The sequence below is a fragment of the Sus scrofa genome, chromosome 6 (genome assembly GCF_000003025.6).
Source record: "Sus scrofa isolate TJ Tabasco breed Duroc chromosome 6, Sscrofa11.1, whole genome shotgun sequence".
Lineage (NCBI taxonomy): Eukaryota > Metazoa > Chordata > Mammalia > Artiodactyla > Suidae > Sus > Sus scrofa.
Window position 1 is genome coordinate 41,411,469 of NC_010448.4, and position 19,158 is coordinate 41,430,626.

At 53.3% G+C, this 19,158-nt stretch overlaps 1 protein-coding gene across 1 annotated transcript in view; it reads right to left on the bottom strand.

Annotated features, from left to right (window-relative positions):
* TSHZ3 (teashirt zinc finger homeobox 3) overlaps positions 1 to 17,771 on the bottom strand; it is an 83,774-nt gene extending 66,003 nt beyond the window's left edge. The window contains exons 1-2 of the mRNA XM_021094260.1: positions 13,703 to 17,771; positions 12,149 to 12,834 (exon numbers count right to left, since the gene is read on the bottom strand). The gene's annotated coding sequence lies outside the window, so the exon portion shown is untranslated. The remainder of the gene's footprint in view (positions 1 to 12,148; positions 12,835 to 13,702) is intronic.

Consider the following 19,158-nt stretch of genomic DNA (forward strand, 5'->3'; position numbering starts at 1 on the left):
AGCAACCTGGGTGTGATGGATGAGCCCCCAAGATGGATGGCTGCAATAAATCATGTCTCCAGCCATAAAACTGAGAAAAGGGGATAAGAAGAAAAGCGAACAAAAAACAAAACAAGGTTTCTTCCCATGAGTGCATTCAGTTCCTTACCAATGACACCTGAAATGGACTTTGCCCCTATTAATAGCAAAGTTTTTTCTAATCAGTAAAAATAGGACGATGCCATTTGTATCAAAGGTGTTTACAATTGTTCCTGCCAATTGGCACTTGTCCTCCAATTACCTCCAACGCGGCCCAAGTGCAAGGACAGAGGATCAAAGTTTTGCTTTCTTCCTTGAAGTCTCAGCAGGAAACACTATCATCTTTCGGTCGTCAGATGTGAATTTCCAGGAACCCACAAAGGATATCAATCTGCTTCTCCCCGATTTGGGGAGGCGGGGGAGGCAGCACTGGGGGCAACACCCAAAGTGAATCCCAAGTCAGCCCGTGTGCAGAGTGCCAGGCTGCTAATAAAGTTATTTCAAAATAAACACACACACACACACACACACACACACACACACACACACACAGGAGTTGCCTGGAGTTGGTGAGGAAAGAGATCACAGTCCCATTTCTTTCCTGTTCCTGGTAGATGATGCAGGCTGTTTTACCCGTCAGGGCAAAGTTTGTCCAAGCAGCAGCAAGGTATGAATGGGCGGCCCTTTGACAAATTCTAGATTTTCCTTTCTTTGGATAAAAAAAAAAAAAAGAAAGAAAGAAAAAAGAAAACAAAACAAAACAAAACAAAAAAACGATCCCGGGCTCCCTTTCCGTCCCATCATTTTTTAAAATTAATGTCCACACTCTAAGTCATACAAGAAGCCCTAAATGTAATTAGCAGACCCAAATAAAGTCACATATTTAATAGAATGCCTGACAATTAAATTTGCACTATCGGGGCTCTCCTCGTGGAGGAGATGAGCAGGAAGGCCAGCCGTTTCTGCTTCCCTTTTTCCACTGGGAAACCGGGTGGCAGGCCTCTGCAGCAGAAGAGAGAGGCCCGGCCTGGCTGATTCTTCCAGCAGCTGGGCTGCGGCCCTAAGTACTTCCAGTAGGTGGGGGTGTCCCGGAGCAGAGCTCAGGGTGCAAAGGAACCAGAAGTGATGAGCCGGTGGGGCCTGGAAACAGCTGTCCACATCAGTCCAGGCAGGGGTCTGCTGGGGCCTGCGGAGGGGACAGAGGGCACACACAAAAGGGGAGGAGGCTGCTGGGAGCCGGGGCAGGGAGCCGCCACAGATCATTTTTTTATCTGAAATATTCCTGGGACATGGAAGTCTGCTTCTTCCTTCTCACACTGCTAAGCAAGCCAACCGGCATTTTTTTTTTTTTTTTTTTGAATAGCTATATTGTGCTCAGCTTTTCAGATACAGATTTTTTTTTTTTAAAGGCATGTCCCAGAGTTTAAAAAATCAGACAAGGGTCCTGGCTTCGGCTACTACGGCTCTGTTTATATTTTAATGTTTCATACGTGACTGCCTCTGTCGGGGAAGAGAGAGAGGAAGAAGAGAGAGAGAGAAGTTGCCTGTGAGCTTTCGTGTAAATCACAGATACTTCCTTTTTCCCTGTGTCCTTGGAAATTATTCAAAATTCAACCATCCCCCCTTGATGGGCGGGGTGTCTTCTATCTTGTAAAGGGGAGGACCCGTGTCTGGTCAGCAGCAATGATAATCCAAGGCCGATCAATGGAAACACACACACACACACACACACACACTCCCAGGCCCCTACCCTGCCCCAGCTCGTCCAACTCTCAAGTTACAGGTTTACACGGCAAGTCTAAATAATATTCAAAATGATAAATGGCACCCTAAGCCCGGCATCCACCATCAATCTTTTTTTAAGGAACATCCATCTTCAATAACGCATGTTTGAATCATGTGAAGCCAGGGGCCCTGAGATTCATTTATACCACCCCTCACAAGCCAGGGCGGCTGAATGATACCTGTCAGCCCTGGCTGCGCCTTTTTTTTTTTTTTTTTTAACCCTTCACTATTAAATGAAAAAAAAAAAAGAAGAAGAAGAAGGGAAAAGAGAAAAGCAATGTGGGGGGGGCGGGGGGGGGAAAGAGTCTGAAGAGCCTCAGAGGCTGAGCAGGGGGTGGCACAGATCATAGGAAAGAACATAACCTCTCCGGTGCCTCTGCCAATCTCGGGCCCGCCACGCCACACACCCAGCCATCCATACGAAGCAGGCTCTCCGCACCCCCTCCGCCTGCCCCTGCCTCTCCTCCCTCTCCCTCTCGCCAAATCAGCAGTGCTCTCTCTGCAAGCCAGCGGTACTGTGTACAGTGGGAGGAGGAGGAAGAGGAGGAGGAGGAGGAGGAGGAGGCGGCATCACAGGCACCGAGCTTCCCTCCCCTCCCCGTTGTGTCTGGCTGGGGCCCATATGATAAATGACATATGTCATTCTGTCAGGAGGGAAGGGTGGGTCAGTGATGTATGACTCCGCTGAAAAGGAAATCGACTCTTTGGCATGGTGCAGCTCTTCCCCGGGATCGAGTTTCAGAACTCTGAAATGAATTCTCCGACGTTTCAAGTGCATACTTAGGGCAGGCTGATGGGAGGCCTGGGGAAATTCACACTTTATCCTCCCCCTGCCCTTCCGATGGATGGCGAGGGAGGGAGGGAAAGGGAAAAAAAAAAAGAAAAAAGAAAAAAAAAAAAAAAACCCACCACGGGTGGGCCACTGGATACCTGCAAAAGGCCACGCGCGTGTCAGCGTCCTGAGCGGTCACACGCCACACGGGTTATTAAAGATGTGACTTTGCGGAGGGAGGGGGGGCGGGACGAGGGAGAAAAAAAAAAAAAAAAAAGAAAGGAAGGGGAGGAAAGGTAGTCCTTTTATTTATTTATTTTTTCATGGCAAAGGGCTGACACAAAAGCCAGATAAAAATTAGCATGTTTGAAGTAATCGTCCCGCAGCTTGACATCTGCATAGTAAATTTTAAAGGAAAAAAATGTGTCAGACAGCCATGAGCCGTTTCGCCCTCCCCCCTTTCATTAGCTCACTGCCAGGGTGGCACTGCTGAACCTCATTACGGCAAGAGGATTTATGAAGCTGAACCCAATGGCAAAGAAAAGGCATCTGTCAATAATTGTAGGGAGCTGCACTCACAGCTTTGAAATCTCATTAAGTATGCAGTTATCAGGCATAAAGATCAAAAACATTACTCAACTCCGACAGAATCTTATGGAGGAACATTAATTAGCAACAGGCCTACAGTACAAAAAAAAAAAAAAAAAAAACACAGACTTCCTCTCACACCTGCCCAACCCACAAACCTAAAGCAACACTCCCCCTCCCGCCTGAAAAAAAATAATTCCCGGCATCTGAGACTGATCAAGAACATGAAACAAGAGAGACACACACACACACACACACAGAAAGGAGGAGACGACGGAGGGGAAGGGGTGGGCGGCGGGCAAGGGAGGGAGGGGAGAGGAGGAGGGCGGGACGTGCAGTTGAGAAAGGCTTGGCGGTGAGGAGAGAAAAGGAAGAAGCTGTCAAACTTGAGAAGGATGTCAGCGCTGGCCCTGATTACAGGGGCCTATGGAGTTCTCAGACCTTTTATCCTCTTCGCCATCAAAACCAGCCCCGCGTCACCGCAGGAGGGCTGCTGGCTGTCTGTCTGCAGCCCAGGCCCAGACCCCAGGACCCTCTCCGCGGGCGCTGCTCACCTGGCAGGCGGGGAGCCTAGGTCCCCAGGGCACTTCTTGTCCCTGCCCAGTCTGATGGTGTCCCTGCCCGGGCTGCAGCCAGGGCCAGACCCAGCTCCCCGGGGCCTTGGGTACCATGCTGGGGAGCCAGTGCGGTCACTGCATCTCACCACCATCTGAAAACACCTTTGGCTTCCCCCAGAGAAGCAGAGGCAGGCCCTTCTCTCACATACCCTTCCCCTCGTTTTATTGCCACGCGTGCCTGATGGACAGACTTGGTCGCTTGCAACACCCTGAAAAGATAAAACGTACACGCGAACCACGCGCGTCCTGGTCAGGCCGACACTGGGTCATGGGACCTCTTGACCTCTGCAGGAGACGGGACAGGTTGCGGCGGATGATGGATCCACGGGGAGAAAATTACACACCGAGGGTCCTCTCCGCCACCTTCTCAGCCTCCTGCAAGCTGCAGTGGCAGAGAACCACGGACATGTGTTTGGAAATATCCCACAAGAATTGGGGGCTTGGGGTGTCCTGCGGTGGCCTGGATCCAGGGCAGGTCTGGTCCAGCGCGGCATGGGGGGAGCCCTCAAACGTCACTCAGGTGTCTGTCCAACAGGCACCATCAGACAACTCCGGGTCGTGCAACAGTTAGGCAAGGTCCTCAGACACCCCCATGAAAAGTGCATAAGAAGAAGAAGAATGATATTGATAATAATAGTGCATATCTTCTGTACTGATTTCCCTTTTGCACTGCACCAGAAAGGTGGCTTTCTCTGGTTACCTGTAAGCACACACACACACACACACACACACACACACCAGGGCACTTCCCATAATCCCACACTCTGAGGATGCGAAAACCCGCTAAAGCAGCACATCCTGTGATCTGAACCTCTGCCCCGAGCTCCCCGTCCACTCCCGCACCTCTTCCTCTGTCCCACAACGCCTTCTGCAGTATTCACCTCCCTCCCCTTGAGAAGCGAATGGTCACCTTTTCTTATGAGCCACATCTTTCAGGGAAAGGGACTTCAGACCGCTAGGCAACCAGCTTGGAGATCCCTTCAAGCCCAGGCCCATCCCTTCCAATCCCTGGCTCTCCTTTGGGACATCCGTGAACACAGGTCGGAGGAGTGGTCACCTCTGATCGAAAAACAGGTGAGACCACCTGTCTATCAGCCAGACTTGGCGAGAGAAGGAATGTGAGCCGTGGTGGTACAATAAGGTGTTTATATTTTTTATGTGCTTACCGTATTACCTTTATTATGTGTAGCATCAAAGTGATTATAGCAATTACATCTAACAGAATTAATTACAGAACTTCCCATCATCCCAGGATACATAATGCATTAGAGGTAAGCCAAAGAAAGACAACGTCTTGATTGTAGTCACTATTGTTGGTGTGTATTTTTCCCCCCCCCGGCAGCGATGCCAAACCCACGGCAGCCTTTAGGAAGGGCAGGGCGTGGAGAGCCAGCGTTTTCGTGGGAAATGAGGTCTCTTTTCTTCAAATGAAGTAACCCTTTTGCCTAATAATATGTTGGCACTCTTGGACACATGAAATCAATTTCATGTTTTAAGTGTAAATCTTGAAAAGGCGCTGGTTAATCCACCCAACCAATGTTACTACATAAAGGAGAAAGCACATGAGTGAAAGACTTACAAGTCTTTACGTATGCAAAATAAATTCACTCAAGGCTTCATTAATATTAATTTAAATTCAAAACCCATTTACATTAAATTGTTCATTAAAAATTGCCTATTTTATGCAACATGCATTTCTCAAAGAACTCAGAGGAAACTGAAGACATAGGACTCGATTTAATGATAGGGATGGAAAAATCAAAAGTAACTGCACTGGAGTCATTTCACGGACATACAGCCCTCTGCTCTCCAAGGGATGGGTTCCAGTTTGGGGGACAAACAGGCCTTGAGAGGATTGTGCTTTCCGCTACCATGAACTTGGGAACACGACCTTCTGGTCTACCCAAGAGGAGGATGACAACAAGAGGACGAAGGGGCAGAACGGAGAGAGCAGCCAGCCAGTCCGCAACCAGGCGGCGGAAGGACGCAGGTACGACCTCAGCATCCCACCTGGACTTGGAACATCGTTTGCGTCGGGCCTGCTTTTTAAAAAGGTCCCTTAAGTGAGCATTTGCCAGGACCCACCTTGGTCAAGAATTAATCCTTGCGCTCTCCCCTTCCCTCCGCCCCCTGCAATCCTTTATTCCCAAAGCAAGGGGATCAGGAAGATGATGACAAGGAGTTGGTAAGTTCCTTGCTCTGGCGCTCTCCCCCTCGAAGACAATCTGAACTTACGCTGTTGCCCCAACAGCTGTTCTGGATGAAGAAAACACAGTCATAATTAATAACATGTGTCCTGACAGGACGAATTAATAATTTATCATTAAGCCCAAACAATGTAAATTATTCTTCCAGAGCCACACCTTCGCACACTTGGAGAAAATTCGGGAAGGCGCTGGTGGAAAAGGCCAGGGGACCCAGGTAACGTGACCTTTAGAGACAGGCTTCCCCCTCCTCGCCCCCAATACATCTCTTGGGCCACTCTTGTGGAAATACTAAAATAATTTACAGAACCGAAAGTGATTAAGTCCAAGAATCTAAGGGCTGATCAAATCAAGTGCATGTGCTCGAAACGTCGTCGTCTTTAAATGGGGCTTATAAAATATTCAATATTTGGTCAAGGACACTATGTAGTCTTTCTAATAAAGATTCCTAAAACCGGGAGTATGACAGTTGTGCAGGCCATGGGTCATAGGTAGATTAGGTTCTACCACTGCTTTTTTTTTCTCCACTTCCAAAAATGCACAGCATCCTTCTAGTAACAAACAGGAACCTGAATTTTGACACCCGTGTCTAACATAAATGTTTACAAGTGTTGAAAAATAAAAGAAAGCTACCAAATCTATGGCTCTGTTCCTTACAACTGAGGCAAAAGAATCCAGAAAAGGGAAAAAAAAAAAAAACCAACCATATTCATAGCCATTGTTTAGTGGGATTTGAAAATTAATTTAATGACTAACTGCAAATACTGGAAACTAGAATTAATCTGTCTGGATTTTTTTTTTTTTTAAGGCTTACAGACATTTAAATGCATGTATCAGGACACTTTATCAACCTAACATAAAATTGTCATCTTATCTTATTATATGACTATTTTATGCATGTGTCAAAAGAATTTAAAAATGACTGCCTGTCTATTGAGTCTAATTACAACTGCACATTATCTGTCTCGATGTACCAGTCCATATCATTGTTACCAAATACAATATATTGTATTCACCTTTCATTTTTAACTTCAGACAGAGAAACCACAATTTGGAGCATAACTAGAACGTGCTTGCACGCACACACACAGACACACACACACACACAGAGAACACCTGAGAAAGTCCAGGGGAGCATTACCACTGTTCTGATCTGTCCTACTTCCCTACACGAGCTGTGGGGTGATGCTACAGAGGTGTCACAAAACAGCTTCTTTCAAAGGCCTGTCTCCCTAACCTGGTCTGCACACTAACACGGAAGTTAGACACACACCTTACTATTTTTTTTTTTTTTTTTTTTTTGCTCTTTACTACAAGACGAAAGCTATTTTTATAGTCTGTCCGGTGACAGGCAGGAATAAAAATGGGCCAGCAGGAAAGCCTCCCAAACTGTGCTCGGCATAACTGTGGCCTGCTCCCGTTACTGCATGAAACGTGGCTGTGGGGCACCAGGACCAGGTCTCTCCATCAGCTCTCGGCTGCGTTCCCCGCCTGCATCCGCAGCAGCCCTCACCCCAGCCTGGCTCCGCCAGACGCGCTGCTGCCGACGCCGACGCCGGGGCGGGGGGGGGGGGGAGGAAAAGCCCCCTGAAAAGAGCCGGGCCCTTGGCCCTCCAGAAAGTGATCCTCCTTCTCTTTCCAGAAATCTAGGCATGGAAGGCGGGGAAACACAGGGCTCTCATTCTGGGAACTCACCTGGGTTTCACGGCATTTCCCACGGCCCTGAGCAGTCACCTTTCATTCTAATCACTTTACAAAACAATCTTTAGTAAAAAAAGAGGGAAAATGCAGACTGGTGAGGCAATGTGGGGGAAAACTGCTGATACATCAGTTATTGACTATCTGGCTCCCGTTTATGAGCGCGCTCAAGGCAAAACGGAGAACAAAATGACAACATCAACCGCTCACAATCAAGGGTGGCCCTGGAGAGCACTGAAGCCCTAACTGACAGTTGTCAAGATAATGGGGGCACAGCAGCTGATTCTGGAAGATTCCCTCCCCTGTGTGGCTGTCCAGAGGAAGAGCCTGGCCTCCTGCCCTCTGTTTTTCTCCTTCATCTTCCTGATTTTTCTTCTTTAGAATTTACATGGTTCCTTTCATTTTGCAGGAAAAGGTGGGGGGGTGCGGGAGGGAATCAGAGAGCAATGCAAACCAGTCATTTGGTCCCCTTAATACAGGGGACAAAGTCTGTCCAAAGGAGAGACGGGTGGAAGGTTTGAGAGCAGATACATTCCCCAGGCTGATGCCGAAATGCTTTCCTGAATGCTCCATGTGCTTCCCACAGAGAAAAGAGCTCGTCCGATATGTGGTGGGGACCTGGGAAGGCTCAAATGGCATCACTTGGACTCCACCAGGTGTGCCATCTTTAAGTCTGCCCATGTCCAGTGGCAAAGTAAAACCCCCACACCTCGCTGCCACAAGCAGGGTCCCCACTTGGGGACCCATGGTGATCTGTTACACCAGCAGGTCCCTCTGGGGTCCAAACCACTTTGACAGAAGTCAAGATGCTTGAAGGTTCACCTTGACACCTCGACTACCTGAAAACTCTAGGGAAGGTTATTTTCTTTCACCCAGTGAAACTCGGAGGGTCAGTGTCAAGTTCCTGAGCGCGGGACTTTTTTTTGGGGGGGGGGGGAGTTCAGGCAATAGCGCTTTATGATGTTACAGTTTCTTCCCGACAATGAATATGAATGAATAAAAGTACCTGCTACTAGGTACTGCTCAAAGGTCTTTTCTGGTACTCTCAAAAAATACTTGTTTACCAACAAATGCTAGGCACAGAAGAGAGTCGTATTTTAAGAAAGGAATAATGGTGGTTTTGCCCGAAGGATACTGGCCTCTGTAACCCCACTCCTCTGAGCTTCTACAGGCAACAACATCTGTCTAGCACAAATGCACCGCCCCTGGAAATTACACGCCTGGAGAAAGGAAACTCCTGCCCAGGTTTCTCTTTGGCAGGTAAAGAAATTTCTCTTCTCTCTTCGAAAAAAGACACTAAGCCATGCATAATTTCTATCAAAACCAGAAAATCCCAAAGAACAGAAATACGTCTTTTCAGGGATTCTTGGAGCCTGCTTTGGCCTTCTGGAGAGCAGTGTTACATTTGGCCTAGATATAAAAACTGTGTGCACCTGTGTGCTATGTCTGCACCGTCTCCCCAGCTCTCAGCCCTTTGTGGTTGTTATTCTACCCCAGACCATTAAAAGGGCCCTAATTCCTATGACATGATTATCCAGGTACCAAAGCCCATTTGTCACCTGCAGCAGAAAATTGAGTTAATGCACAACTAAAGGCAGCCAGGACTGTGTAATATCAACTTGATTACATCAAACTAGCTGCAAACCTAATTCTGCTGGATGACACTGCGTCGAGCTTGTCATCTCCAATCATTAAAGCTGTCAGGAATCCATCAGGTTTACAGCTAATTAGGTGAACACTAATGAAGCTGGCAAAACAACTTTTCTTTTTTTATGGCTGAGCGGACCTTTCAGTTTGGAGGGGAAAAAAAATTCTCGAGTATTCTCAAGGTTGCTGGGGACTGGATTTCCAGTTACCAATCAGCAGACATCTTTCTTTTTCCCCCTCTCTCTCTATCAGTACAAAGCAATCAATTTGTCATCACTCCCAGTCTGCCACAAAAGCAGGCATGAACCTTATAACTTGCAGCTGGGAGAACTGAAAAGGGAGGGGAAGAAAAAAAAAAAAAGGGAAGTTTCGTGTCCATCCAAACGAACAAACTCATGCAGTACACTTACTGGCCTGTGCATACTTATCGCCAGCCTCAGTGTGGAGGGTTTTTTTTTTTTTTTTTTTTTTTATTCCTCCACTCTCCTTAAATAAGTAGCCCTTCAGACATTCTCCACCCCCTCCTCCACACGTCCATTAGGCAGAGGCATTCTGATAAAGTAAATCCAAAACCAGGGTATGGGAAAGAAAGAAAGCACTCACGCTGCCAACTTCTGATTGACCATTAAGCTATTGATGAATGTGCCTGTCAGGAGAGAGACAATTAAATCAAATATGAAACAAAGTCGTTTTGACGGGTCATTTTGATAGAGCAAAACCATTCTTCCATCTCCTATTAGTCGTGCAGTCAAGTTTTTATATAATGAATATTTCTTCACTGACCTGAGATTCCCTGGCTGGTTTTTGAAAAGGTGCAAAAAGGTTAGTGAACAGGTTGCTTTCAAAATAAAATAAAACCAATAGTACCTTTCCTCCTCCTCTCATATTTTTAGCAGAAAGTTATCAAATAAGAGTCTCGGATTGGCAAGGTGGAAGAGAAAAGATGAAGCAACGGCGGAGAGAGTTCTAAACCAAATGTAAAGATGTAATCACATATGGTTCATTTGATTGAAGCACACAGATACCTTCAAATGTGCATCCAAGAAGGAAAGAAAAAAAATTTCAAAGACTGGAAGCAGCCCAAGACACTCCTACTGCCCAACTTTGTGAAGGAGTCCTCCAAACTTTTAGAGTTTATTTTGGGTAGATAAGCTCATTGCTTGAGCTTGGAATTTAAAGTAGAAGGTAGGATGGGCAAAAAGCACCAGCCAGGAGGTGAACGGAGAGGCAGAACCCTCCCTACAACCACGACTGGGATTTTCAAACTTTCTCAATTTGACTGTCACGGAACGGCAGCGAGCAAAATCTGCAGTACATGCCCCAAACCAAGTCTGTGTTCTTCTAAGATCTTCTTAGGACACTCACAGGACAGCCCATTTCTGGGAGAAGAAAGTATGGCATTCCCTCTCTGTGACCCCGTGTAAGAAGACTCAAGTTCAGAGTGCAGTCAGTGTCAGTTCCACTGGCAGTGCTGGCTGACATGATGGAAATGACCATCTCCACCACCCCCACTGTTACGCCAGGCACTCAGCATGGGGACGTTCCTTCATCTAAGAAGGGCACCAAGGCAATGTGCCCTGACTGTTCTCTCTACCCTCCCTTCTTCCATCAAAAGAAAAGAACAGAAAGAAAAAAAAAAAAAAAGAAAAAGAATGAACCTCCACTTAACCCTCCCGTTCAGGCAGCATCTGAACCTCTGCACATCTGAGTGTTACTCATATCAAAATACATCCCGTCCATATGTGGTCCTCTCAGCAATCCGCCCCAAATCCCAGAAGTTGCACTGACAGGGCCCTAGTGACGTCACAGAGCTTGGCCTCACCATTTCGAGTGATTTATTGATGTTTATTGGGAATGAATAGATCAAAGGCAGCAGCATGACGGGCGATCAATCAGTCATCAAATCAAGGGTGGCAAAGGGCCAGAAACCCTTCTTTCAGGCAACATGCCCCCAACTGACATTATTGCAAAATAATGTTATGTGTGTGGGTTTTGTTTTGTTTGCAAAGATGCTTTTTCCAGAAAGGAAAAAAAAAAATCGGCTCAGTCTTAACAGGAGTTGACACTCCTGGCAAAAAAAAAAAAAAAGTGGTGGTGGGGGGGAGAGTACTCCGGCACGTCCCAGAACTAAGTGTTATGAGATGAGGGTGGGAGAAGCAGCGGAAGGAGGGGGTGGGGGTGAGGGAAAACAAACCGGGGTAAAGGGAACGCCAGCATCTAACATCGACTTGACAGTCATCTGACAATACCCAGACCCTGTGCGCTCTGGTTTCCACCGCTGTGCCGGGTTTGGGCCCAATAAATGAAGAATCAATCGGATTAGCAGTAAGGGTGGCCAGAGAGACCGGCTCGCTCACTTGCTCTCTCTTTTTCACTCGGCAGACACCGGGCAGTCCCCCGCTGGCCGGCCGCGGGAGGACACGGAAGGTGTCCCGGGGAACTCAGGTGACCCCGCCCGCCCCCCACAGCAAGAGACAGAAGAGGGCTCCTTCCCTCCCATCCCCTTCGCGGTCAGAGAGCTGAGGAGGCAGGGACCCAGGCTGGCTCAGGTCGCCGCGAGCGAGCGCGGTTCCCGAAGTGGGTGCGAGAGGGAAGGGGGCAGAGCGCAACGGGGCGTCCGGGGGGCGCCGGTCCGCGAGGCGGGCGCACGCACCAGACAGGAAAGCGGCGAGCGAGCCTGGCGCCCCGGAGTTAGTCTGCGCGGCCGTGGCAAGAGGGGCAAGGAGCCGGGCAAAGAGCGGGGTCGCCGCCGGCTGGAGACGCGGGGCGAGGAGAGGAAGAGGAGGCGGAGGAGAGGAGGAAGGGGAAGCCGCTCGTACCTGCTGCGCGCCGGGGCGCCTGCTGCTTCCTCCTCGGCATGATGCTCCTCCGGCGACTGCCACTGCCGCCGCCGCCGCCGCCGCCGCTGCCGGGCTGAGGAGAGGGAGGGAGGGGCGGCGGGCCCGCGGGGGGCCAGGCGGGCCGGCTCTCAGCCTCCCCCCCGGAGAGCGGCCGCCCGCAGGATGCTGCTGCGCCCCGGCTCTCCGCGTCCCCCCCGCTCCGCGCTCCGCCGCGATCCCCGAACGTGCGGAGGGAAGAAGGAGGGCGGGCGAGGGAGGCGCGGGGAGGGAGGAGCGCGGGGGAGGAGGAGGCAGAGGAGGAGGAGGTGGTGAAGGAGGAGGAGGAGGAGGACCGCGCTGCCGGCGGAATGGGAAGTTTGACAAATCGCTCCAGAGGCCGGAGGAGGAGGGGGCGGGGAGGAGCGGCAGCCCTGCCCCCCCCCGCCCCGTCCCCAGACGAGGTGCGCCGGGTTCGGGGCCGGGGGGCGGGGAGAGGGGGAGAAGGCGGGGAGAAGGGTGGGAGGAGGAGCGCGGGAGCGGCCCCGACCAGCGAAGCCCGGGCCCCCGCCCCCGGGCAGGGGGTCACGGCATCGGGGGTGCGCTCAGCCGCCGCCGCGGCCCGGGGCTCAGCGGTCCAGTCTTCTGCCCGCGGCGCGGCTGGAGCGGCGGCGTCGGCAACAGGCAAGCTTAAAGGAAAAGGAGATGATCGTGTCACTCGCCAGCCCGCGGGGGCGCGGCGCCCCAGCTCCCGGCCCCGGGCCTGTCTAGGACCCCCGCCCAGTCCAGGGAGGGGGTGCCGCCCCTCCGCCTCCGCCCGGTGCGCGCACGCAGGGGCGCGGCGCCGGCCGGGCCGAGCCCGTCCCGGGGCGCTTGCTACTCCCGCCCACCCCACTTCCCCACCCGGCCTCGCCCCCTGACCGCCCCTCGCTGCTCCTCCCGGGCTGCACTCCTCTTCCACCCGCCGCGTCCCAAGCCCCTAGCTCGGATCCTGGGCTTCAGCCTGCGTACCCCGGGGATGCCAGGGCCCGCGGCCGCCGGCGCCCTCGGGGTAGGAAGTGGGTGCGGGCCAGAGTGGGTGGTGGTTGCTCTCAGACCCCGCGCCACCCGTGCTCCTCCCTCGGGACCCGCCGCCGCCACTTCCCCCCAATTTTTTTCCCCGGCAAACTTTGCCGGGCCCGTCCCGGGGTCGGGGAGTGTGTTGTGGGGGTGCCTCCAAGTTTCCTCTCCAGACTAGGAAGGGCTCCAGACCTCCACTCCACCCCTCGCCCCCTAGGCTTTGGGCCGCGCCCCCAACCCCCGGCGCCGGCAGATCCGAGGGCGGGACGGGGGCGGGGGCAGGAACTCGGGCTCCCAAGCCCATCCCCCGCCCTGGGGCGCCCCGAAAGGGGCCGCTGCGCCTTGCGCCGGGCCTGCCGGCAGTACTGAGCAAAAAGAATTGATTATTGATCGGGTGATTGGGAGAGCGGAGGCTCCTTGCGGGGCTGGGCCGGCGGGCCGTGGAGAGGAGGAGCTGGCACGGCTTCGTTGGCGGTGGGGCACTGCGGACTCACTTACTGGCGGCCGCGAGGGTGGGCTGGAGCTCACTGGGACGACCCCCGGGCGGCGGCCGCTGAGCGGGAGCAGGAGCCGGAGCGGCGCGGGCGGCGGCGCATCGATGCGCTGCGGGCTCGATTGCGTCTCCCTGGGCCAGCTCTTGGGCCGGGAATGGGGCGGCCTTGGCGGGGCCGGCTCCCGGCGCAGCTAGGCGGCGGGAGCGGGGGCGCGGGGGCCGCGCCAGACCCATGGTCCCCGAGGCAGCGCTCCTCCTGGGCTCGCCGCTGGGGCCCAGGGACTCCCCTGGGCCCTGCGTCCGATAGTCCCAGCGAGGGCTGGAGCCCCACGCCCTGGGACTGGCTGCCTGAGCGCTCTCGGAGCTGCAAACCCTGGCCTTCTTCCTTCCTTCCTTCTTTCCATCCACCCCCCCCCCATGTTTCTTTTTTAGTCTCTTTCTCCCTCTTCCTCTGCTCCTTCTCCTCTTTATTTTTCCTTTGTGATTGTTTTTGCAAGTTTGTTTTGAAAGTTCACAGGCATGCTTTCTTTTCTTTTAGACAAGGAGACCGTGATCTCACCCTGACGGTAAGATCAAAAGTCTCCGCTTGCCCCCAGCCTGTGGGCTTGGGCTGGGTCCAGACGCCTTCCTGAATGCAGATGTGCCGCCGCCGTCCTCCGGTGCTATAAAGCAGCCTCCTGCGCCTTGGCGCGCGCAGGAGCGCGCAGAGTTGCGGGATGCGGACCCGGGGCGGTTGCGGGGAGTCGGAGTTAGGCTGCGGCTGGACTCCGGGCCCGGCCATGTGCGGCGGGCTCAGGGGCGGGGGCGCGGCGTGCAGTTGGTGCCCGCGGCCGCAGTGGCCAAAGCGACCGTCCCTCCAGGCCAGGGAGACGCGGCCGTGGGGCGTGAAACGCTTCTTGCGAAGGAGGAAACGGTGAGTTGGCAGATGCCGCCTGCGGCCTCAGGATTCTAGGATTCTTGTTGTGGCACTGAGCACCTCTTGCCTGAAGGAGGGTAGTCACCGCGGGAGGTCAGTTCCAGCCCTCCCACTGCTCACCTTCCCTGCGCCGAGCTCGACACTTAAGCGCACCCGTCGTAATGAGTGCGGGGCGCTGGGCGCCGCGCACGGAAGGCTGAGAGTTTCGCCCTGGCTCCTGCTTCCCTCTCCTCCTTTCCTTCCTTGTGCTGCTCTCCAAACCTGTTCTCTTAGCCTCCTCCCCCTGCCAGCCGCGGCCTGAGCTCCAGCCTCCTAGCCGCCGGCAGACACCGCTCGATCGCTGCCTCGCCCTCACCGGCTCAGGCGCCGCGCGCAGTGCGATCCGCCCCATCATCTGTCCGTCCAACCATTGGCGCATCCATCAGTGTCAATGAGCTGCACATCGCCGCGACGGCCCGTCACGCACAACGCGGGCTATTTGGTGTGCATACCGCGACCGCGCTGCCTTGCCTGGACACGCAAACGGGGTTCGGGCCCGGCTTGGCACAGCTTGGAACCCTGATCCCTACTGGGGGGATCTTTTAGCCACAAGCACCTCCTGTAATATTGGGACCGCTAAACATGACTCTTTAGTTGTGCAGGCTATTCTAGGGATGGGATAGATGCAGGAGGACAGTGTCAGCCTAACCCTTGCATTCCAGCAAGTTCTGCCCCTTTTCTGTGGATTGGGTGTGGCCTAGGAGAGAAGGAAGGCTTCCCAAATCCACAGCAAGCACAGTAGAGACCCGGAAGCTACCTGAACGCCATGGCTTAAATCCACTTCAGCAGGGCCGAGTCAGGCAGGTCGCCAAGCAGGTCTTAGCCAGAAGGTCTCAAGCTAAAACTTTGTCAGGCCCCGCCTGGCTGCTGTGCAACATTGCCTCACAGTGTCCTCACTGTGAGGAGGGCAGAAAACACAGGTCCCAGTGAAGACCCGTGGGCTCCATTCAGGGAGAAATAGTGTCTGGGCGGCAGGAAGTCTGTAATTCACATGTAACTGAGGGAGAAAAGGCAGGGCCACACATTGGAGAAGCCAGTGCTTTGCAGAGTTGCGGGGCAGAGTGCAGACCCCAGTGCTGGTGGCACGTTCCCCTGCTTCTGCTTTTTGCTTTTCCTCACCGTCTCCCCACCCGCAAAGGGACCAGAAGACAGACAGCTTCACATATGTCCCGCATCATCTGATCAGTTCTGTCCAAGCCAAAGGCTTGTCCTGCCCTCCCAGGAACTTTAGGGTAAGGACCTCTTGCTGGAACATCTGCTGGGCGGCTGTCCCTGGCATTTTATCTGACTTTATTCCTACTGCAAATATTTCTCTCCGGGTGCCTACTGAGTTCTGCCGTTCAAAGTCAACTACACAAGCGGGTCAACACCTGTGCGTCGATTCGTTCCGCGAGTCTAGAGGTCTAAGGGATACATGAACCGCTTTCCGGCGAGTGCTCAGGTCTGCGCGGTTCCGGAGGAGGCCAGAGTCGGCCGCGGCGGCGCTCGCTGGGGCTCCTTCCTGCGGGAAGGACGGGCCGCGCTGTAGGGTGCGGGCTTCGTGCACTACATCCAGCGGCCGAGCCGTTTGCACGCTAGACTAGAGGGCGGAAAAGCCCGCGCCCGGCGGAGAAGCTAAATTCTGGAGATTACAGTGTGTAGAAATCTCAGCACCCCACTCTGAAGAGTTGCAGGGACCATTCCTTTGAAAAGCAAACAACAGGCTTCCGCCCCGCACAAACACCTGGTAACTACTTAGCTGCGTGAGTCACGCAAAAAGTAACCCCCTTAAGCCAGTTAGATGCTCCCACCTCCAGGAAGTACCGCGTTTCTGAGAATAATTGCTTACATCTCTAAAAATAAAAGTAGCTGAGGGACCATGGGGAGGCACGGAAAGGTTCGGTGGCAAAAGTCCGTAGGGAAAAGCTGAGGCTGCTGTGGCTGCCAGGTGGCTCAATTCGCAGCTGGGTGCGAAGAGCCCAGAAAGTCCCCAGGGGCCATGACGACAACTCCTGACCCCCAAGATTGCGCCTGGGGCCCGGTAGAACCCCGCTCCTACTCTGCAGCGGGGCGCTGAGTCCTGTTGCAGACAGATGCTCCCAAATTCCGCTTCTTCAGGTCAGGGGTTAGAAACCCGACTCCAGAGCTCAGAACTCAAGGAGCCCCAGGCCGCTGCGCCCGGGCCTACCTGCGCGGATCCATCCCATCCCGGGGGCGTTCCTGCCCTCGGCTACCCCACCCCCCACCGGGACGACTTGGAGAAGTGGGGTGGGGGTATACGCAGGCATGGCTCGAAAGGAGTGTGCGGTGCAAGGGCAGGGATTCCGGCCTCTGCGCACCGCGCGGGGAGTCTGGAAGTTCGCGCTTGGGAAGGAGCTGGCGGGCCACCGCCGGGAGGCAGCCGAGGTTGTGTTCCAGGTGCGATTGAGGGCATGGGTGACAGCCCGCCGCCGGACCCAAGTCGGGCAGAATGAAGTGTGTCCTCATTTGGAATGGCCGGAAGGGAAAAGACTTCGGGAAAGAAGGCATCCTTGAAGCTGCCGGCCCAGGGCAGCCAGGGTAGGCGGGGGGCCCAGAAGCCCAGGGGGCCTAAAGCCAGACCTTGGAGAGGGGTTCTCAGTGCCTCTGAGGGAGGCGCGGGCCGCCTGGAGGGACGGCACGCTGCGCAGTACGTTTAGGAAGCCTGCACCCCATTTCGAAGTGTGAGGGCACCTGGCCCAGTGGCGAGCCTTTGGGGAGCCCTGTGCCTACTCAGCAATTCCTGGGGAAGTCGCAATGCTGGGGAGTGCTGTCCTGCACGTGCCCGCCTGGGACGCAGGCGCTCTGGCCCCTTTCACACTCCTCCTCACCGCAAACTGGGCTAGGCAGGAGCAAGTCCTGACCGCTGCCACCTGCACAGCTCAACCAGGAATTGGGCCCGGGACCTCGGCGCCTGCCAAAGCGCGTAGGATTTGGACCCAGGGGCCAGGCCCGACCCAGGAGGCAAATTGTTTGCTAAAAGTGCATTTGCACAGCAGCGAAGTTTGTTTCTCTTTTTCCGGTAGCTTTGTTTTAACGAACCAGATGTTTTGTCTGTAAATTCTCCCAGGAACTTTTACAGTTTTGACGTGAAATAAACCTTCGAAAATCGGAGCGGTATATTAATGTCGCTTCTGTGGGGCCCGGGCGGGTCGGGGCGGGGGGGGGGGGGGCGCCGCAGCGGGCGCGCCTGGGGGCGGGGCGAGGTACTCCGCGAGGAAAAGTAGCGGACTCTCTCCGCCCAAGGTCAAGGGTTGGCCTTGAGAAGGTGAAGCTCCCTCCACCCACACCCAGTACACCCAGGTACAAGGTTCCCAACCCACCATCCTCTCCGGCGGGAGGCTTCTTACTTTGTAAACTTCTAGTAGCTCTGCCCCAGAAGTCTGGCCCAACTTTTGCCAACCCAGCTCACTGCAGGTCCGCCAATCCCACCAGGATCACGACTCCAGGGCAAAAGGACCTTTGATCTCTCGCGACCAGCCTTGAAGTCCGCAGACTGGGACTTCCTGAACTCTGGAAGGAAGCTGACCTAGTCCAGCTCCCTAGAAAGCCTGGGAGGTTTCTTTTTCTTTTTCTTTTTTCCTCCCCACCCAGACTCAGGATTTCCAGGCAGTTATAATCGTCTTTAAAAACAAAAATTAAAAAAAAAAAAAAGCTATGCAGCTAATAGAGAGGGAACTCAGTTATCTAAAGGGAGCTGGCTCTGTCTCCCATCTCCAGTGGAGTGATTGGTAGGGAATACTTTTCTGGGCTTTCCCAAGACCAGCTGGCGATTTTCCTTTTCCACTCCCTCCAGGCTCTCCTCTTCTGTTCTCAGTACCCGGTTTTCACATGTGGGGGAGCCGAGCTGAGATTCCACTCCCCTTTCTTACAAAATTCTCTTTCAAGCCCAATCCTTCGCCAAACTTTCAAAAACTTTTTTAAATTTTTTTTTTAGGAGAACTAAGATTAAAGAAAATAGAAAGTCTTTGTGTTTCGGTCTGAGAAGGACAGACGTATATTAAGGTCAGCTTGGAGGGCGCAATTACTGGCAAAATGCCCTTTGATCAAATCCCACGTGTTGACCTGAGTTGCGCGGGGAATTTCCAGAATTACTCCCTACAGCATGGTGCCCCCCCCCCCCGAGTAAAATGGATTTTTATAAACCATTTAGGCAAAGCTTAAAAAAAAAAATACTACACTCGAGACAGCTGCACCGAGATGGGATCTGTCCCTGGCTGGAAGCAAACAGCTCTTTGCCAGAGCGGAGGTGCCCATCTCTTCCAGCGCGGGTGCAAGTTCCGCGGACGGACCAAACCGTGCCTGTGAATCACTGAGAGGCTGAGCACAGGCTCTCGTCCAATACAGGAACGCTGGGGAGGAGGAGGTCTCAGAAATCAAACCACCAAGTCTTCTCAGAACAGACAGCCCAGCATTGCAAACCTGGTGACCTCATTAACTAGCCAGGGAATTTGCAAGACAAGGAAGAATTTCGTTTCCCCTTTCTCTTCTATATCGCTGGTCTTTCCT